Source organism: Panthera pardus, unplaced genomic scaffold (genome assembly GCF_024362965.1).
Source record: "Panthera pardus isolate Hobbes unplaced genomic scaffold, ASM2436296v1 HiC_scaffold_15, whole genome shotgun sequence".
NCBI classification, from domain to species: Eukaryota; Metazoa; Chordata; class Mammalia; order Carnivora; family Felidae; genus Panthera; species Panthera pardus.
This window is the reverse complement of record NW_026526710.1, coordinates 44,962,054-44,968,758: the sequence shown is the minus strand read 5'-3', so window position 1 is coordinate 44,968,758 and position 6,705 is coordinate 44,962,054.

The following is a 6,705-nucleotide window of genomic DNA, read 5'->3' as shown; positions in this document are numbered from 1 at the left end:
TTAAATATTTTAGTAACTTCTCTTTTTATAACCATATTACTTATAATTGCTCTTCAAGTTGAAAGGTGACAGATAAGAATTGCTTTTTATTTTATTTATTTTAACTTTTTATGTTTATTTATTATTGAGAGACAGAGTGTGAGCAGGGTAGGGGCAGAGAAACAGGGAGACACAGAATCTGAACAGGAGCCAGGCTCTGAGCTGTCGGCACAGCGGCACAGAGCGGGGCTCGATCCCATAGACTGTGAGCCAAAGTCGAACGCCCCCTGACTGAGCCACCCAGGCACCCCACTTTTTATTTTATTAAAAGATAATGTTTTTAAAGACAAAATAAAACTTTCATGCAAATATAAAATCAATGCATGTTCAAGATCTTATTCGACTCATTAATTAATGAGGGAACCAGCAAGATTCCAAAGAATTCAAAGGATACATGTGTAAAGGCAATTATGAATGCTGAGATGAATTTACCAGTAGATTGTGTCTTCTCTGGGCACAAGTTATTGGCATTTTTATGAACAAAAATCATCTTGTATTACTAATTTTTCTATTATTTGAACAGCTATAAAAATAACTCAAAGACAACTTAGAAGAGTGGAGGGTGCCCAGGAGTGTGTGTGTTTGTGTGTGTGTGTGTGTGCTGCCCACCTCAAAGTCTCGTACAATATTTCCTGCCACTGTTTAACACAAAACAATCTCATTTACTTTAACCACTATTTTTAAGTGTCTGTGTCCATCACTCTTTTCAAGACCTACATACTTTGTGCTTTCACTTTAGTCTACTGATATCTCTTTTATGGAGTGATTATTGTATACCTAAAACAATACTAGATGCTTGCATGCATTATTCCATTTAGACCTCACAAATATAATGTTATCATCAGACGAGGATAGGCAGACTCAGTGCAATTAAGTTGTGAAGGTCGCACAGGAAATGAGAAGCAAAACTAGGTCTCAAACTCTAAGGTTCACGCTCCAAACCTGAACATAGTGCTTACCTATGTCCTACAAATAGTAAAACAAACTCACCTTAAGTTTAGCATGGACATTGGCCTTATCAAGTAAAAGTGTCTCAACAAGAGCCTAATTACCTATCCGTTTCCTGACCTCACCTCTTTCTTGAGGCCAAAACTTTCTTGAAGCAGTTCAAGAAACTTATTCTACTACATCCTTAATATTTCACTTGGATGTCTCATGAACATCTCAAATTAACATTTCCCCAGCCCCATATCTTATCCATCAGTAAATTTCAACATCTTTTCTTCTAATATTTATTCCAAACTTCTCTGCTCTTCTCTGTATTCATTGCTGCCACTCTACTTCTTTAAATTATCATTTCTTACCTGAACTGCTTCAATAACTTTTCTTTGTTAGCACTCAGACCCTACCTGAACAGTGGAAAAAGAATGGACCAAAATAAAATTCTTTCATTGTTTTCAACTGTCTTAGATTATTTGTTCACATTGCCAAGGCAACCAGTTAAAAATGAATAATGAAATAGTAACTCAAATAATTATTCTTTTGGAGTTCTACAAATCCAGATAATGGCTTTTCCCACTGAATAGCATGCATGATTGCTTCTCCAAATGGGTCAAGTGAACTAGTTATCATCTGGAATGTAAAGTTCCCTGAATTTAGGAACAATGTCTTATTCTTAGTGTTTTTTTATTCCCAGTTCCAAGTTCAATGCAGAGCATATATTAGATAGTCATTAAATAGCAATGAATAAATGAAATGTCATATTAGATGCAGGTCGTTGATGGTACATCCAATCAATTGTAATATGTATAATAATCAAACACTGGTGTCAATGAAAAAGAAAACTCAGGGGCTGATTTAGTTGTTTCTCAGGCAGCCACAGACGTTAAGAACTAAATGGTAGGTAATTTTAGATCATTAAAAACATTAATTCACTTTTCCCAAGAATTGCCAGATCTCATTTCTAACCCCCATGATGGAATATTTAAGTATAGTGATTTTATTAAATGATGAATGAAGCTCAAGAAGAATAGGGGCTGACGCACTTTTAATGAGACTGCTTGCTTAAAAATCTGCTGAGGTTTTTGCAAGAAATTAAATTTCCAGTTTCACGCAAAAAATCAACTCTGTCATGAACATTTACATAGCTATTTTGAGCAATGTTATATACCTTCTAGTATGTTTTTATGCTTTTTTATGCTGTTTTATGCTGTTTTTATGTTTTTATAACGGTTCATAAGGTTTCTCCAGGATATTTTGGTATATTTTTCAAATCTTCACAGAAAAGACAAAAACTATTCACAAAACAGGTAAGAACTTGCTAATACTGAAATGATAAACTCCAAAAACTTTTTCACAAAAGCAAACTGAATGGAGAAACAGGAAATCAAGTCAAAATTCAAGGCAAAGAGTATCAGAGTCAAGCCCTTAAATCCAGGAACGGGCCTTAACACGAACCAATGAAGAAGCCAAAAAAGCTAAGTAGTATGAATATACTGATTTCATGTTCGAAACCAAAAAGGGTAACACAATCCAAGTGTACCTCAGGAAGCACAATGGGAGCAAACACTGGAAACTAAAATTGTTCTGGAAGCTCTAAATATATGGCTATCCTGAATATAAAATCAACATGTTAAGACAACAGAAACTAAGTTAAAAGTCTGCAGTCGGCCTCAGGGGAGCTGACAACAGCAGTCTCAGCTTCCAAATGAGGCCTCCTAGAAAGCGAGAAATCTAGAAAGATTACTCAACCCTTATCACTCATTATCTATATCTAAAAGATTAGCCTTGTCAATCAGACGCTGAGGATAATTTAATTTGTAATAATGAAGACTATCAAGTGGTAAAGACACTAAACAGTTGATCTAAAAGGAACACAAGACTTTAACAACTTAAATTAAATATGCATAAGTTACTTACTTACTGTATAAAATGGGATTCAATTGTACTAAATGGTAACCACCTGACTCAGAGTAATTAATGATGGTAGGAGTAACATTTTCATTTGGCCTTTGGTATGGGCCAGGCATTATGGTACCTCCATTATTTGATGTATTTCTTAGAACAACCCTGCACATATGAGGAAACTAAGGCTCAGAGAGCTTAAATAATTTTTCCAAGATGACACGACTATTCAATGATTACTAAAAGAAATGAATGTAGGCCAAACTCAGACAGTCCAACAGAAATCAGGACATGTGGTTACTCTAGAAAAAGGCCTCTGTAAACCTAATTTTCATTCTAATGGATATTATGAGAAATTAAATTATGACTTTTTACAGCCAACAAGACTTTAGGAAGATAGGAAACTACTAAAATGGTTACTTTTATAATTCAATAAAATCATTGTACATGATTACTGAGATGTAACACTGTTTGGCCTGGAATGATGGACTACATTCTTCATTAAAGGACCACAAAACCTTCCACGACTGCTGTAGGATCAGGGACCACTCTCTGTCCAGCATCTGCAGTGTTCACAGCCCATGCCATCCATGCTCCATTTTCCTCCACTCTCCTACACTAACCTCCACCTTTAGGGATGTGTCATCACCTTTTCTCACAAACAAGAAAATAAATATCTAAAAGTAAGGCTGGAACTAAAAACTCCTTAGAGTTCTCCTTCAGAACACAGAATCATAAGTGCTTAATAAATATGTTTCTAAAGAGGAAAGAAAGAAAAAGAGAGAAAGAGAGAGGGACGGAAGGACGGAAAGAAGGAAAAGAAGAGGGAGGGAGGGGTATAGCAAAGAGCAAGAAGTGAGGAGTGAGGTGAGGGGATACAGTAAGGGGGAAAGGAAGGATGGAAAGAAGGGAGGAATGAAGGAGGGAAGAAAGGGCTATAGTTTACATTATTAAGAATTCATCTTGAATTGTTAAACCAGTTCTTTAAAAGACAATTTTTCAACAAATATTTCTAAGGAGCAAGAATCAGTAAAAGTAACTCAGATTTATAGTTAATAGATAATATCAACGTAGTTAATTCTATTCCTTGTTAAGTATTATAAAGATTTAATCTAAAATATAAAAAAATGTAAAGACAGTATAGAATGGCATCAAATCTAATGGAAGAATAATATTTTTTATATTTGCATATCCAATAATATTTGTGAAAACAGAACAAAATTAAGTTTTGTTATTTTAAACTGATCTTGGCAGCTTCAAGTATACTTTCACTTGAGTTAGCAATTATCTTATAATGATAACATGAACTTTTTTATAGTTGTAAATGACTTTTTAAAACTAAATCCTTGTATACCTACTTTTAGGCAAAATATGTCATGAGAAATGAAATAATCAATTGTTATAACAAGGAATTACAAACGGAAAATTATTAATTATAATTTCATTAAAATTTAATGTTTAAATTGGCATGCATCGGTCTTCTGCTTATGTTATAAACCAAAAGAACTCAAATTAAAAATTTTTATTTCTAATTTTTAAGTTTTACTGAAACTTACTCTCTGTATGAATCCATGAAAACCATTAGCACAATCAAACTAATTAGTGAAAATAACTTTGATAATAATCAAAATAACATCTATCATACTCAAAAGTTTTCTCATACCCCTTGGAATCTCTCTCTCCTGCCCAGCCCACCTCTTGTCCTCATTCCCTTACCATCACTGATTTTCCTTCTTTCACCATAGATTTGTTTGTGTCTTCTGGAATTTTATATTAATGAAATAATACAGTATTCACTCCTTTTTGTTATAGCTTCTTTCACTTGCCATAATCAGTTTGAGGTTTATCTACATTTATCCACATTTATCGACAGTTCATTTTCTTCTTCACTAATCTTTTAATTGAGATATAATTAACATACAGTGTTATATTAGATTCAGGTGTACAACATAACGATTCAGCAATTCTATATACATTATTTGGTGCTCACCACGATAAATGTGGTTACCATCTGTCACCAAACAACATTATTACGATCTTATTGACTATATTTGCTGTGTTGTCCTTTTCATCTCTGTGACTTATTTATTTTATAAGTAGTTGACTTTTCTAAGTGCTGAATAGTGTTCCATTGTATGGATATACCACAATTTGCTTATCCATTCATCCATTGATGGACATTTGCATTGTTTCCTATTTGGGGCTATTAAAAAATAAAACCACCTATGACCATTCATGTACAAGTGTCCACAGGGACATATATTTTCACTGATCTCAGGTAAGTACCTAAGAGTGGAATGGCTGAGTTTTATGATAGGTATACAGTTAACTTCATAAGAAAATGCCAACCTGTTTTCCAAAATGATTGTGACATTTTACATTCCCACTAACAACGTATGAGAGTTCCAACTGTTGTAACACCCACACTAAAGTTTGGTATGATCAGCCTTCTTAACTTTAGCAATTCTATCTAATAGGTACATAATGATATCTCATTGTAGTTTTCACTTGTATTTCCCTAATGGTTAATGATGTTGACCATCTTTTTATGGGCTCATCTGCCATCTGTGTATCTTCTCTGGCGGTACCAAGTGTCTGTAGAATCTTTTACCTATCTTTTTATTGGGTTGTTGTTTTCTTATTATTGAGTTTAGACAATGATTTATATATTTTGGATAGAAATTCTTTATCAGATACATGCTTTGCAAGTATTTTCCCTCAATCTGTGGCTTGTCTTTTTATTTTAACAGTGTCTTTCAATGAGCACATACGCTTAGTCTTAATGGAGTCCAATTTAGCATTTTCTTTCTTTTATAATTTCTGCTTTTGGTGCTTAAGAAATTTATGCCTAACTCAAGGTCACAAAGATTTTCTCCTACGTTTAATTTTAAAGACTTAGTTTTCATTTTTACATTTAGGTTCAGAATCCACTTATAGAACATTTGTATACATAATGCAAAAAAGTTCATGTTTTTTTCATATATACATATATGTATATACATATATACAAGTGTTTCAGTATAATTTGCTGATATTCTTAATTTTTTTATATTTCAAATCATTATGAGAGGAATAGTATATATCATATATATATATTATATATATTATATATATATATATAATATATATATATACACACACATAATAATGAAAACTTTTAGTAGGTATTTATATATAAGGCTAGCGAATAAAAGTTTACCTTATATTTCTTTCCTTATCATTCCATGTATCATTCCATGGAAATTGATTTGAAAATACACAGTAATGAGGTTAAATTAATATCGCCTATGTAAGTACATCCTAAAACACTCAAGTAACTATAGAGCTCACTATCTTAGTGTCTATTTTTCAATTGTTAACAGAGGTATATTAAATTCAGAACAGAAAAATTAGAAAAATCAAGAATCAAGTCAATTTTTATAATCTTTATAAAATGATTAGCCATCTGTTAATTCTTTCCCCCTTCTTCCTTGCAGAAATGGACCTCCTTCCTCACAGAAGCACACAGTCTTAGCTATTCAGCTAAGGATTACAATTCCTTTGCAGCAGTGATGGGATCTGGACAACAACCGAGGGCAAATTGACATGAGCAACTCTCAGATCACACTTCTATCACAAAGCTCTTCTTTCCTTTCCCCCTTCTGCTGGCTGATGGAGAAATGCAACCCACACGCAGCGATGGATTCTGGGGTGATATTGAGGAGCAGGGCTGCCTACCTTCCTTCTCACCCTCCTGCCCTTGAACTGTTTACGCGAAAGATAACTTTCCGTTACATTTGAGAGACTTGGTCTCTGTCAGAGCATCATAGTCTATGCTCTAAT